Here is a 16,129-nt window from a genome sequence, read left to right as displayed (position 1 = left end):
CTTGACCCGAGTCTCACACCGGCTGCTTACATTATTAAAAGCAAATGCTTCCGGTGGGTAGACACTTCTCTGGTGTTTTGTATGATAAGCAGAAAAGTGAAACAGCAGTAAGTTGAGGGTTTGCACACTTTCCAGTTCATCAAGATGTTATTTTTTCGAGAGGCATCCCGGCAATTTTTTAAGGGGTCCTATTATCTTTTTGGGGTTTTCCCTTTACTGTGGTGTGTTATATAGGTATATAAATCCCAAAGTTCCTCCAGAGGGAGTTTCTCTGGCCTCCATTGGACTCCTTTGTTTACTTCCGTAACATAGTGACGTAACACTCCTGCTTATATTGGATAGGGCTACAACATATTATACCAGTTAGGCTAAAGAGCAGGACATCTCTAAGTGGTTAACCAATCACAACAGAGCCGGACAGCTAATGAATACACTCGTACACTTATTGAACCTAAAATGAGCATAAAAGGCCCCTTAAAAAGCAACTGTCCCATCCCTGGTCATAAGCATGGTAGAACATATCCAGGAAGCGAGTATTCCTAATTCCATCCACATTATGTATGTTAATGAGATCATTGATTGTACATTACTCTTGTCAAACATGGTAAAGCTGCTTTGAAGCTGCTCTGATCAACATTCACAAATGCTTTTGTCCCCTAAATAGGTTAATCAGACAGTGCTGTAAGCTCTGCTCTGATTGGTCCAGTTTGAGAGTAGTTTCTCTCACAATCACAAAAACCGACTGAATAATGTGTTAATAGTGTGTATTGTACATACACTACATATTGCTTTTTTACCTTTGTGGACGGGGTAATCATGTCTGACGAAGTCTTTGTCAAATCGACACGTCACTCTATTAAATCAAATGCGTGGAAATCAGTTCAGTGTGCAGATACTTTTTTGTTACTGCTTTTTTGTGGATGACATGCAGCCAATATCCACAGCGGGAGTTGAACCCCAATGCTTGTTTGATTTTGCTTTCAGTTTGTTTCTGATCCAGCACCTGTTGTTCTGAATGTGCTCATGCTACACGCTGTTTTCTGTGCATAGTCCATTATTAGAAAATATTTCACCATGCCCCCAGGCCTTGATCTTTGCATGGTGCTTATCATATCATGGCTGACATGTTAGCCAATGATCTTCTTACTGTAACGATCTTCCACTCGACTCAGATTTAGAGTTCCCATATTCATGCAACACCTGGGAAAGTGAGGGACTTTCCAATTTCCATATTCCATGCCTATACGGATGAAATTAGTAAAAACCCCTTTTTGAAAAGTATTGGAATTCTGTTGCATTCAATTAAATATACAACTTTCCATGTGATGTAGTCTTTTTGAGTTGCTTTTTGTAGCTGTTGATGTAACATAGCTTTTATATGATATTATAATTATAATTCATAGCATTGCAAATACACTGATAACCAGAAGAAGACACAGACTGATATTAATGTTTTTATTGTAAATGAATATAAACATATTAAATTATAAGAGATTAGAAAAAGGTTGCAGCTTAATTATCATACAAATAACATTCAGAATGAAGTTTTCTTAGCAGTTATTTTTGTGTGCTTATAGATTGAGAATGGGCATGAAAGATGGTATAATTGGTCTTTGAAAAGTCATGGACAAGTCTAAGTATTTTGTCACGGAAAATGTGTGGATACCCATGAAGATTGTTTTGAAATGATTGCACTAGACGTGTCACCATGAAAACATGCATGAGCATAATTTACTCCCATCTACTTTATGAAGACTCACAACATTTGCAATGTGACTTCATCATCATTCTACAGACTTCACATGAGATTTGCAACAATATAAGGTTCATAAATATTGTAATGGGTGTCGTTTACAGTTGTACAGACCGATTTTATCATGCACTTTGCCTTTATATTCCATTTTGATCCATATGAGCCCATTTGTGTTTTGTGTGTGAGGTTAACGACTGTACGTTTGACCCCTCTTACTTCCTGCCCCCACCATCACATGACCCTCATGACTGTGATGATGGGTTAACTGTAGCGGTGATGTCATATTGATGGCGGTGATGTCACGGTATGCAGGTCATCTCTCTCTGTAGTGGTGGATTGTGCTGTTTCTAATCCCTCATCTCTCTGCTCTCTTATGTCTCCCTCCCTCTCCCCCCCCCCCCTCCCTTCTTCCTGTCTTTGTGTACTTCTCCCCCTCTCTTTCCTCCTGTTTTATCTTCCCTCTGTATCTCTAACCCCATCCCCGCCTCCTCTCCCCCCCCTCTGTGTCTTGTTTTCCCTCCATCAGGTGTCCCAATGACTATACGGGGGACCGCTGTCAAAACTCCGTCATGGCCGGTTTCTACAGTATGTCCATTTGCTCTTGTCTGTCTCCTTCTCACTGAGATGCTGCATGCTACATCGGAGGGGTTGGATGAAGGGAGCACATGTGTGTATGTGTAGAGAGAGAGAGAGAGAGAGAGAGAGAGAGAGAGATTGCATGCCTCTATGTCCGCCCCCTTCCTCTTCCTGTCTCCCCTGGTTCCTCTGGCCCACCAGAAACAACAAGAGTTTATTTTTATAATTCACACATAAGTTCAGTTTCACACTGCTCTAACCTTACATGGAGCACATTTCATTCTGGATGATTGCCCTAGAAAGCTGGTTAAAATAACCCCAGAATTGACAACTCAACAAAAAGCACCACATATTTACACTCTTACATTTAAAGTTCTGTATTTTTTAGCTGTAAATTGCACAAAAAATACTTGATCCATAGAAATGCACATAAGGAACAGAGGAGACAGAGAATGAACATAATATAAATACAGGAGAAGTTTTTTTTCTTTCATTTGTTAATTTTTCTCTGCAGATGGTCCATTGGTGCTGTTTAGGTTGACAAAATCGTTGATTGCTAATTGATGTTAATATATATTATTGTACAAGGGTGAGAGTTCTCACTCTTTGCTGTGTGTCTCTTTTATACAAAGTTATAAATATTTCTTTGATTTTACTTAGCAAGACTGACAATCGAGGCTTCACATCTATGTTTATCTGACATTGTTTTAAACAGTCATTACTAGAAATCCAAACACATCCACCATTTCAAATGTTAATATAATCAAAGTTTTAAACATTACTGTACTAAGAAATTAGAATAAAATCCACAACATTAAATGTTGTTTTCACTCGGAGCATCCATGGATCATCTGATAAAATCTAACTTTGTAGCATGTGGCTAACAAAAATGCTGCTTGAAATGTTTTCAGGGTTAAGCTCTAATATGTTCATAATGGTGGTTTTGCTTCTCATACAAATAAAAATCATAGTTTGGCATTTAAAAAAAAAGAGACTCTTTGTAGTGGATAACACTATCTATGATGCTCATGTCTGCAATGCATCATAAAGGAATTAAGTAGATAAATATTTATTTAACGCGTAACAAAATTCCTAATGATTTATAAAACTAGTCATAACCCATTAGAAATCATTTAATAATGACATAAATGGTCAAGTCAAAGTAATCTGACATTAAAAGGATTATAGTGAAATACAACTAATTGTAATTCATCATAATCTTGCTCTAAGTGGTCATTGGGTGCTTTAAGTAATAAAATTCCTGAGGTAACCCGCCACATTCAGTATAATACATCACAAGCTGGTCATTATAGTTGGTCATTGAGTGCTTAAAGTAATTGGGAAAAAAATCATTGAATCTAAAATGTCAGTGAGTGACCAGCAATTATTAAGTATTATGATACTTAACCTTATAAGCCATTGTAAAATGATGATTTTAATAAAGCATTATGAATATTTATGTGCTTAAAGTTCTAATTATACAGAGCTATAGGCAGATTAAAGGTAAGGTAGGTAAGTTTGAGAAACCGGCTCGAGATACACTTTTTGTTATATTCCATGGAATGCTCTTAACATCCCGATAGCAATGAATATCTTAAGTGCTTTGACAAAAAATCCATAACAAATGTCATCTGTGGAAGCCCGTAGTACTGTAAAAAGCACGACCAATCATTTTAGCCGGCCCGGCTAAAATAACTGGATGGCCTACCTGCCTGTCAGCCTTCCATCTGTGCACAAACTTATCTCGTGCCCTCATTGGTCATGTGCGCGTTCGTGTGTGTTGGAGGAGGGGCTCTGTAAGGAAGTGGCAGATTTTCTCCGGTCGTGTATTTTCAAATTCTAGCGATCTCGAGGCGGTTTCCTCAACTTACCTACCCTACCTTTAAAACCATTATAAATATGTTAATTATGCAGTATATACATGGGCATTACAGAAAGTGCCACCTCTTGTGTGTGAAAGTACACCCAGAAACATTTAGCTTAGCTTAGCACAAAGACTTAAAATAGAGGGAAACAGTTAGCATGGCTCTGTCCGATGGTAACAGATCCACCAAAAAGCATCTCTGAAGCTCATTTGACTTACACATTATGTTTGTATAACTAAATTGAAAGCTAACGTGTAAACTTGTTTGACAGGAAGCTTTGCGCTAAACCATATTTTGGCTAGAAAGTATTGACATACTGTATTATCGATTGCCTTATCTTACTTGGAAACCATTGGTGCTGAAAGCGTTTTCCTTTGTAACTAAGGACAGAGCCAGCCTAATAGTGTCCCCTGCTTCCAGTCTTCAGAGCTAATATGCTAATGCTAACGCTAATGTTAACGCTAAGGCTAACAGTTTCCTGGCCCCAGCTTCACATTTACCGTACAGACATGAGAGTGGTATTAATTTTCTCATATAAACTCTCAGCAAGAAAGCAAGTGAACACGTATTCCATACATTTCAAACTAATGCTTTATATCCTAGGCATGTTTCGTCAACCCAGTCTCACGGCATTTCGTGTTATAGCCACGAAATTAATTTAATCTATTGATTCGTGTTCAATAACACGATTTCGAATTGTTTTCGTGTCACACAGAACAATTTTAAAAGCAATGTATTTCTATTGGTAGTATGTTCGTGCCTGCCACCACGTCTTTTTGTCCAGTCGGGTCTTGGTTAGACCGGGGAAGCTGTGGGGGTTCATATAAAACATTTTCTACTCAATATCTTACCCTAAGCCTAACCCTAACCCCTTTTATTTTAAATAGTATAATGTCTGAGTTTTTTTGCCGCGAGGAAAATAAATGGGCCTCAGAGCCTCAGAATACTGAAACTCTGTATATATATTTTTTTTTTTTCCTTCTAATTTGTTATTATTTGGTGCAGGCACAAAACATACTACCAATAGAAATACATTGCTTCTAAATCGTTCTGTGTCAGAATACTGAAATCTGAATTTTTTTAAATCTCTTTTTCCTTCTAATTTGTTATTATTACCTTGCTTTTAAATCGTTCTGGGTGACACCAAAAAAATGGGGAAATCAATAGATTAATTTCGTGACTATACCACAAATGCCGTGAGACTGTGTTGGTTTCGTCACTCGCGTTTCGATTGCTGGGCAGTTAGGCACATTTAACCTAAATTGGGACAATCAGTTCAAAATTAGCAATGCTTCTATGGTAACTGTTTTACATCAGGAAATACATACTATATGTGACGTCTGCATATTTCTGACCCCCACCATCAGCCTCGTTACCGCTGAAATCTGTGTGCTTTTATTCTTGCTTTGTGACGCTCTCTCTCTGTCAGTCGAAGCAACATTTCCCTCTCGTTTCGAATCCATGGTGATTTGTTACTGCCTGCTTTTTCAGTGCTACGAACATAGGACCCTGTCAAAGTGTAGAGTACTTAAGGTCAGGGTGGACAGAAGATAATGTGTATGGGCATTTCTCTTTACTGCCGGTAATGCATGCAAAGCAATGGAAATTGGGAATGCCAAGACGATTTCTCCGTAAATCATATGAAAGGTTATAATAGCTGTACGCAGCAGTAGTGGGACAAAGTGGCTACACAAGAGGTATGCTGTAATCAATACAAAGGCGCACAATTGCCATTAGTCAAACGCCCCCATTCGCTGTGCACCTCATCGACTGTACTGTGTTTTTATGTTGGAGAGTAACTCACTGCTTTTGATCTTTTCATTTCTTTTATCTTGTTGTTTTTTCTATTATAATTTTGTTTCTGTCTGTTGTTCTGTACTCCAGAATGAGGTCTAGTAATATAGCAGTAAGTGATGTGGCATCTTGTCTTGCTGTCTTTGTCCGTCTGTCTCCGCATGCATTTTCCCGCCCGTTGGCTTCTCTTTCCTTCTGCCTTGGGTTCATTTTTCTCCCTTCGCTTTTGATTTCGTTTCAGTTTCAGTTGATAATTTCTGGGGGTCACAGAGCTGAGAGGCTGTCTGAGTTGTCTGTCTGTTACTGGACGGTACACCACGTCAATCACTATGATTGACGCACTAATTATCTTATATCTGGTTCAGTGTATACAAGACATGAAAACTATTTATCTGCCTCCAAAGCTGGACATTACCACCTGGACCCCTATCTGTCTCTTTCCTTTTACCTACGACATACTTCTGCGCTGGCAGAGCTTCTCAGAATTGAATTTATGGGTATAGGAACATTATTATTCATTTTGCTGCTGCTTAAAGCTTTGCCAAGATCCTCTCACAGTCACACATTATTGTACCATCTTCTTTCTAAAACAACTAGGTCTCCCTCAACCTGTCCCTCTTTCTCCTGGCCCATAACCTGCTTTAACACGTGACCCTCCCTTCTCTGCATGCATCCCCCTTTACTGACATTAAACATTCAAAAAAGACATCAAATAAACTAGGAAGGAAATGTAAATGAAAGATAGTGCAGAGGTGAATTAGAACACGATCTCACAGGTATGATATGAATCAAAGTTAAATTGGACACTGTATCGGAGCCAAAGACACCTTCTTTTCCCCAACAATCAGAGAGCGTTTCGCGCCTCATCGACTACCTACAAGTCTCTGGCTTGTCCCCTGGGCTTTGGCAATGTGCATATTGGCTTTCAGCAGCCTGTCGAATAAAAACATGCAAAGCTTCAAGTATTTCTGCAAAGTGTTGCCAAAAGCGAGCCAAAGGCCTGAGCACATAGTCCGTCCTTATTATTCTGCCCTTGATTGACTCCATGTCAGAGTGGAGAGCTCGGCCTGCTCCTAAATCCCACATCGCTGTTGGCTCCACTGTGCCAGCGAGAGCGCCTTTCCATTTCCCCTTTCGCTTTTCTGCTTATCAGTACCCTGCTGACACACACACATGCCGGGCCAGGCCTCTCATGGCTTGTCAATCCTACAGAGGCCCCTTTATTTGAACCCCCCCCCCTCCTTTAACCCCCTTCCTTCCTCCTCAGTGGCGTGTCTGTAGGGGAGACAGATGAAGGTTAGGTGTTAAGGTCCATAACAGTTTAATTAATCTGCCTCTGTAGTAAATTAATCTTTTAGATAAATAAAATCAATCAACACATTTCTGATGAATTTACCATACTTTCAATCAACTTTATATCATATAAACCACTGCTTAGGCCAAATAAACAGATAGTCTTCAGCGTATAGGGTATCACAGCAGACAGCTTCAGTTTCAGTCCAAGTAATAATGAAACATTTAAAACTAGCCATATTTGACGCATAACAGTGGGTACATGACATTGAGAAACATTGATCTTCTGTGACTTTAATTCAGCCGAACTAACAATCCAAGGGCCTTTTTTAATCTAGTTTTAGCTGATAAGAGGACAAAGTCAGGACAGTCTGGTTTCTGGGACTAGTTTCTCCCCGCGGCCTTTCTCCCGGACACGCCCATCCTCACATCCGCCTCCCCCTCCCCCCTCCCCCTCCTCTCTCCCTCTGTCTACTCGTTTCCCTCCTGATCCTCCTTCCTCTCCACTTAGCAGTTCTCCCTTTTATTCCCTCATGTTCTGTTTCTGGCTTTGTTGCTCCGCTGATCATTGTGACGCTCCGCGCGCTTCAGATCACAGTTGTTACACACACAGCGGGCCCAAAAATAGTTGAATAACCTAGATAAACCAATATGTGAAGTATTCACAAACGTGTTAATAGAGTTGAATGTAGTTCAGTGTACCGTGATCCCCAAATCCTGTCTTTTTAAGATGTTCCCAAGGACAGTTCTCACTTAACATAAAATGTGCTGTGTAACCAGTTCTATCCTCAAAAGTGTTTGATGTAAGCAAATCGGTGAATGTAGAATTTTTAAAATATATATTTGGGCTACCTTCATATTATTTATTTTGTACGGTTTTAGGTCAATTCAATAGATGACCAAGGCGGAAACATGAATTGCCTTTTTATGGTACCTTGGATGTGTTTTCTAATTTAGGTGAAAGACAAATTGTGCTAAAATATCACATGTAATACATTTAATGACAAATTGGCCTCAAACCTCATAAAGAAATGAATACCATGGATTAATGTTTTTTTCAGCTGTTTTTCAAGCAAAACTTAATTTGCTATAAAAGCCTTTCTCTAGTCAAATTAGCAAGGATAACAAAGTAAAAGATTAACCTCGTAGGTAAAAAATACTTTTACCTCAAAACCTGTTTGACAATGCAGTTTAGTTGCTATTAAAGAAGTGTCATATTTCCCATTTCTCTGTCACGTTTTGTGACCGTTATAGTGGTGGTGAGCGTTTTGAATACTTAACCTTTATGCTCTCAGCCCATTGTGGTGTCAACACTTTGAACAAAATATGCTTATTTAATTTGTTTTCATCTGGACAACTTATCTTTGAGGATTTCATCCATACAGGCATGCATTCAGAATCTCATCCAATGCCATCTGTAGCATTACAATCTCATGTCCGTGTAAATACATGTGTACAGGGACAGCAGGAAGACTATTTCAGGATGTAGCTCTGCTTTCATCATAACATTTATGAGCTTTGAGAATTACTCCTGTGTAGTAGCACTGTTTGACTGTAGTACAGTTTACATTGAAAGGCATGTGTCTTATTAGAGCAGGAGTAGTTTTACAGTCAGCACAGGGGATAGGGTGGCAGCAGCTAATTGTTAGAAAAATGTTTCTGTAGTCACCTATCAATGGGAGTAGAGCTCATGCTGTTTGTGTGTGTGTCTGTCTGTTTTGTGATTGTCTGTCTGCCATGGATGGATGTGTGTGTGAATATGTGTGTGTGTGAATATGTGTGTGTGTGTTTTCAAATCACAGAGGCGGAGGAGCTCTACCAGAGGCGGGTGCTGACGATCACAGCATCTGTGTGGCGCTGCTGGTGGTTGGCATCGTTTGTGTGGTGGCCTACTGCAAAACCAAGTATTGTGTCGTTGCAAAGGAACATAAATGACTCGCTATTTAACCACAAAGAGCGGCTACAATTGTCTAAGAAGGATTTTAAGAAACTGGTGTTCAGAAATGGTCTCCTGTGATTCAAATATTATAATAGGGGTGCATTATTAGATGGTTACTGATTCAATGCTGTGCAAGTTAATTCACTGTTGGAGTGAATTAAGGGTGCAGGTCCACTAAATGAAATACAATTATATTTATTTTTGGGATTTTGCTTGATCTTTGCTATTTTGTGAAACATTGGCTAATTTCACTCACTAATTTGATGTTGTTATTAACTGAAAGCACCTGAGATGTTTAAGATGAGAAAACACTCCTTAATTGAACTGTTAACAATTCACTGACATCTGTTTCAGATGTCAGTGAATTGTCAAGTGTTTCACTTGGCCATAATACCAAGTATTTCTGGACCGCCAATCCTGTTCAATTGTGACAGGGCTGCCTAACCTTGATAATATTGCCGTAACTATGAAACGATCATGTAATAAGTAAAGAGCGTGAGCGTGATTTTTAAAGAGCAGTTATAGTGATCAATCAGTTTAGCACATTAGCCAGATGACTTATTGATTCCCTCATCACCACTCCTCCTCCAGAAAGCAGAGGAAGAAGATGCACAGTCACCTACACCAGAACCAGAACCAGTGTGTGGAGCAGCCCCAACCGCATGCTGGCCAACGGGCCCAACCACCCCGGGCCCGGCCCAGAGGAGATCCCCATGGTCGACGTGAGTCAAAACTGTAGAAATACACACCAGAATCAGGTACAGGAGAAGTGATGCTAAGGTTTAAATCACAGGAAGTAAAGTCACGTATTTGAAAACTTGCACTTCACGCTGAGCAGTCTACAGGGTCTACATGTTTTCAGAGGCAGAGCTGCTCTCAAGGGCACACACAAAAGTTACCAACACAAGATTGAATGGCATAAGCACTGATTGGCAAGAGGGATATAGATAAGATAAGATAAGATTGTACTTCATTGATCCCAATTTGGGAACTGTTTGTGTATATATATTGTTATTATGTACTTATTATATATTTGTGATGATTATGTTTTTCTTAGAGACGCTGGTTAGGATAACGTTCAATGCTAGAATGGGTCCGTTACCTAAGACACTTTGGCCCCTATGCTTTTGTTCTAGCTCTCTGGTAGCCAGCAATACATTTACAATGATCCATTCAGGGCACATAGAAGTCACATTTGTAATCTCCAGGCAGACTTCCCTTTCTTATTAAAGTGCTGCTGAAATAAATCCAGTTATGTCAGTGTTTTTAATTAAATTCCCCATCCCTATAAATAGGATTTTGGTGTCAAGTTTTCCAGAATCTCCTCAGATATTCATTAATGCCTTAAGAAGGAAAAGAAGAAGAAGACATTAGAACTGGATGTCAGGTTCACCTGAGCATGCAGAGCCTTGGTCGGTTAATGAAGTCACTGCTAGACTTTATTTAGCTTTGGTGCTTAGATTTGAACTCCACCAAGAACTTTTTCTTTTAGCCTCCAGAGCAGTTTTGCCTTCAAAAGAGCCTTTGTGTAAAGAAATACTCTGATCCAGTGTAAACAAAGGGCAATATGGAGCTGACAGACGGTAAAGAGAGTGGAAAAACACCTACCATTCTCCTGAAGACATTATGTGTGCATGAGTCAGCATAACACCAACAATGAAAGAGAAGTGATGATGAGATCTGTGCAGGAGAATCCTCTTATCATTATATATCAACTTTATAATAATGTATACATTAATAACTGTAAGGTTTTGTTGGGTAATCAGAGAAATTATAACATAAGTAACAAGTATTTAAATGAGTTCATTCAGTAGGTGTATGTTTGTGTGTTCGTATTGCAGTACATCTCCAAGAGCGTCCCAACGACAGAGTGTGTGATCAGCCACGGAGCTGAGGGTTGCAGGAAACTACGCAGGCAGCAGAATGTCAACCCGCTCCCACACTCAACCACTGCCTCACACGCTTCCAGGTAGACCTGCCACACACACACATCCAGATATATACACAGGCAATGATTGGAAAGCATTTCTTCCTAATTTTTCTTCCTATAGTTTCAGTTATTTCCCGTTTTTATAGGGATCATCTCTCTCGATTCAGTTTTTGAGCACTTTTAAAGCTAGATATGTGGATCATCCAGACTCCAGAGTAACAGTAAAATTGTTTCTGGGAAAACAATATTGCCGCAAAATATCAATAATTCCCTCACCTATTGGGACTACTCTCTCAAAACCTGAACCTGGTTTCCCCTAATATGTTTATTGTACTTCCCTTATGTTATAACATAACATCAGAGAACCATACAGTTACAATACAGTTTGAGAACAGAAGTAAGTATATTTTACTACACACACTTCGCTGCTATATAAAATAATCTACAAAAATGTAATAGCTATGTATTTTAGTCTTTTTAGACCAATACAATCTGAAAGCTCCTTTCAATTCAAAAGGTTTAGTGAGATTTCTGTATGAAGTCCTCCAGTTTCATTCCAAGTACACATCATTTGACATTTAAATTTTAATTTTTGACTTTGTAATTAAACATCTCTGACTTCCTTGCAGAAGTTTTAAATCTTTGGACATTACCTAATATATACTGAACTCAAAGGAGAAACATTTTGTGGATCACAGACCTGTACTTGGCAAATTGTATGAAATATATATATTTTTAAAGCTGAATTACCAAAATGAGTCACCACTAGAGGCAGAACATCCACCTCTCAATGCAGTGAGCTCTGATATACATATATATATATATCAGACTAACATGTCCTTTTACTCACACCAAATCATCACAAGAGTCTAACATTGGTCTGTCAGTATCACCAGATCCTTGAAAAAAACATAGGTCTGTCTTTGCCTTGTAGATGCTCGGACTGTTGTCACCAGCAACTTGTTTAGTTTGTGTTGTCTCTACTTCATGCTGGACAAATAGTTTACAATCCAGAGATTCTTCTGAGAGTTAAAAAGTCTGGGGCTGAGGTCAGGGTAAGGCCAATAATTGATTGGGTGTTCCCTGCTGTTCTGTCTGGAACACTAGTGTACTGCATTGTATGACTTTTGCATACATTACATTTCATCTTACAATAATGCTTTGGACATCTGCATGGCAGCTAAGGATTCTAAAAACGATGGCAACATTGTTGAATAGCTGCGTTGAATTTGACCAATATATTGATTGAAATAACTAATTATTATGCAGTTGATTCAATGTGTTTGGGGCATCCCAACCTTTTTTGTCCTTTGTACCCCTTGGGCTGGTAGCCATTTCTAAAGTACCCCCTCACTCATCTGTGATAATTTTGCCTACATTTTTTTTTCGTTAAACCCTTTGTTATCGTGTTTAACTGCTCCTAATGAAAATCACTTGTATAACTCACATTTAATACAAATGCATTTCAACTTGACATTTACACTTGTTGTCAGGTAAAGAAATGATGTTAAGACTCACTACTTATTTAGGAAGCCAATAATGTCTTTTTTTAGGAGAAGACCCCTCCCCTCTGAACAGTCACTTTTATCCGTCATATTTGAAAACAAACATTGTTATGTTCTGTATTCATGTAAGACAAAAGTAATTTACTTATTTGGCGATGACTCGTGCAATTTTTTAGAACGCACCCTGCGGGCGACCAGGCACCTGCGTACCCCCTGCGATCCCCTCAAGTACCCCTAGGGGTCCCTGTACTCCCGGTTGGGAACCACTGGAGTACAGGTCTAGAGTACAGTCAAAACAACACTTTTTGTGTCACCTGGAGAGAAAGTGAAAGACTCCAGATGTGAGTTTTCTGAGTTATGGAAAACTTAATATTAATTTTTGTTCCCAATTTGACAAATGTAACACATTGAGTAATTCCTATCATTTCTTTTTTCAAAAATAAAACAAAAACTCATTTTGTCAGTTAGTATTGCAGTAATGGCATAGGCTAACGTAACTCTGTGTTTTCACTTTCCTGTTCGTAGAATTTTTTTTTTTATGGCTACAGCCTTGAATGCCTAGGCCAGGCAACGCCACTACAATCATTTAAGTTGAACTGATGGCTATTGTTTGTCAATGGGATCAGCAGTAATAAGAGCCCTGTAATGTATATTTGTAATTAAAATCATCACTTTCCGGTTCTTCCATATAAAATGCATTTGAACAGTTTTGCAGTATAGTATATTATTTACCTTCTCTTTATCCTACTTTCCCTCACTGCTGTTGTAACCTTTTAAACTTGTTCTGCTAACACCCACACCTGCAGACACGAGGAGCAGACGTGGAGCATGGAGCGAACAGAGAGTATGAACTCAGACTGCCAGTCAGGAGGGCTGTCCAGCTCTGTGGGAACCAGTAAGTGCAGCAGCCCGGCATGCATGGCGAGGAGGACCACCCACTGGGGCTGCGGGGATATGTCTGGGCCAGGAATGCAGTACGGGGATTCCTACGACTCTCTAAGAGACTCGCCTCACAGTGACAGGTAGGGAAGGTGCTAATGTGTGCGTGTATGTTTGTATTACTGACATTGTGGGGACATACCATTATTTTGGGGACACCATGTGAGTCCCCATGTACATCATTACGTTTTATTGCTTTTAGATTAGGGTAAGATTAAGTTTAGGTTAAGATAGGGGACTACAAATACCAAAGGCATTTAAAAAGAGTGTTCAAACTTAGAAAGAGAAAAAGCTGCAGTTAAAGTTTGGTGTCCTCTGAAGGAATGGAAACGTGAATGTGTGTGTATGTGTGCCTTGAGAGTGTCTAGTTTAAGTCTTTAAGTCTTTGTTCATGACTTCAACACTTGACATTGAATTTTTCACACTAGCCTTGTTATTCGTTGGCGCCCCCCAGTGGTTGTCATGAATATTTCAATGTCAGGACTTCATCGCCCAGATACTGAACTTGAGGTAGTGAAGGTAAGGAAAAATACAATGAATTAAGAGGCGCTCATGTGTGTATTACGAACATGAAATCTATAGTTCATTTTTGAAATAATGCGATTATTGTAACTACACTTATATGCGACACACTACTTACAATAGTACAGTTTATTAATATTGAAAACATATATTCTATCTATTTTGACCATAAATAAACTCTTTGTTAAAGGTCCCATGTCATGGCCATTTCTACTGATCATAATTCCATTGTTGAGGTCTACTAGAAAAGATTTGTATTGTGCAATTTTCCAAACTCACATTGGTTTCTCATACAGCATCTCTGTATAGTATGTGTATTCACTCTCTGTCCTAAACGGCTTGTTGGAGCTCCTGCCCCCCCCCCTCCCTGTGAGCCCACTGTGCTCTGATTGGTCAGCTCACCCACTCTGTTCTGATGAGATCACCACCGTTACAGCGGAACATCAGTGATTATGTGTTACAATGGCGTTAGCAAACCAAAAAATGACACCAGTAATGACAAACAGATGAGAATGCATGCTGAGTGCCGTGTTGGCGGGACGTTGCGCGGCTCGCTGCTGGAGGAGCGCACAGTGTGAGCTGGGTTCATTTCCTGCTTGCTGTGTGGGGTCTGCGAGACAGCGAGACTTCGCGAATGGACGCGGGAAGGAGGGGATGCTGAGGGAGCAGCCCCCCCATCTGCGAGGCTCCACTAGCACCCACACCCCCAAACGCGGCGCATCTACAGTGTAAGCGCGCCACAGCTTCGACGCTGCGAGGAGCAAGCTCCAATAGTTGGAGCAAGTTGACATTGAAATGTCAAATAATAATATATTGTGCACTGCAGCCCGAATAAATCTAAATCATCTGGTGTAAAAACATGTATTAGAGTTGGATTATTTGGGATCTCTTCTGGGGGGAAAACTGTGCATTAACAATTTAACGAGGGGCAGTAGTCATACACTCTTTGTGAAGGCACATGTTCAGTAATGTTTTTAATGTTCTTGAGAAGGCCTGAGTGGGGTGGTGAGGTGGCTCATCAGCTAACACTGTCGTTTCATGGCTAAAAAGATCCTGCGTGTGAGCCGGAGCCATCTGCCTGCAATGTGGCTGTGTTCAGTTTGTATAATTCCTGCCTCAGTCCAAAGTCCTGCAGGTCAGATGGACTGGAAACACTTAATAGCATGTATATGTTGTTGTTTGTCTGTGTATGTGTGTTAGCACTGTGAATGACTGGTGACCTGTCCAGGGTGTACAACTTCCTCTTGCTCAGTGCATGCTGGGTAGTCTCCTGCCCTCTGGCCCTGAAGAAGAGAAGTGGTTTAGAAAACAGATGGATGAAACTCTCTACCAGAATGATTGATACTGACGGGCCGCTGCTATCAGTCCATGCCACAAAGTGTGTCTGCATCCTATATCCGAATTGTGTACCCTAGGGATGCGACTATTAAGGATATTATCACGGATTCACGTTTATTGGGATAATTGTGAATATCCTCAAAAAGCTGTCTATCTTACTATCATTGCAAAGTAGAAAAAAGAAGAGACTTAATTATTAAAACACCCAAAATATTAGGTAAGACAAAACACACTTTAATCCATATTTTCTGTTTTTTTTTTTTTTAATCTATTTGTCTATCTATCGGCTAATTGCTAGTTTGAGTAGACCTTGTCACAGCAGGAGCAAAACAAGATGTGATTTAGACACAGCAATAATTTTCTCTTATCTTTCCTGTCCAGGTATGTGTCGGCGCTGACCACGCCAGCACGCCTGTCTCCGGTGGAGTTCCACTATCCCCCGTTGCCGCCCCAGGTGCCCACCTTCCAGATCACCTCGCCCAACACAGGCCACGCCCTCTCGCTCCCCCCCGCCCGCTGCAGCCTACCACAGAGAGGACGACCAGCCGCTGCTACGATGCCCAGATGTACGTAAACCAGTCAGGCTTTAGATACTTGCTAGCATTGATGTAAATTAACTAAGTACATTTACTTTAGTACTGTACAATTTGAAGGAACTTTATTCTTCTACTTCAC

The 16,129-nt window shown here is 40.0% G+C and overlaps 1 pseudogene; it reads left to right on the top strand.

Moving 5' to 3' along the window:
- The window catches only part of LOC117474987, a 42,383-nt pseudogene that overhangs the window by 22,836 nt on the left and 3,418 nt on the right, over positions 1–16,129 (top strand).

The sequence above is a fragment of the Trematomus bernacchii genome, unplaced genomic scaffold (genome assembly GCF_902827165.1).
Source record: "Trematomus bernacchii unplaced genomic scaffold, fTreBer1.1, whole genome shotgun sequence".
NCBI classification, from domain to species: domain Eukaryota; kingdom Metazoa; phylum Chordata; class Actinopteri; order Perciformes; family Nototheniidae; genus Trematomus; species Trematomus bernacchii.
This window is presented reverse-complemented; position numbering and strand designations above follow the sequence as displayed.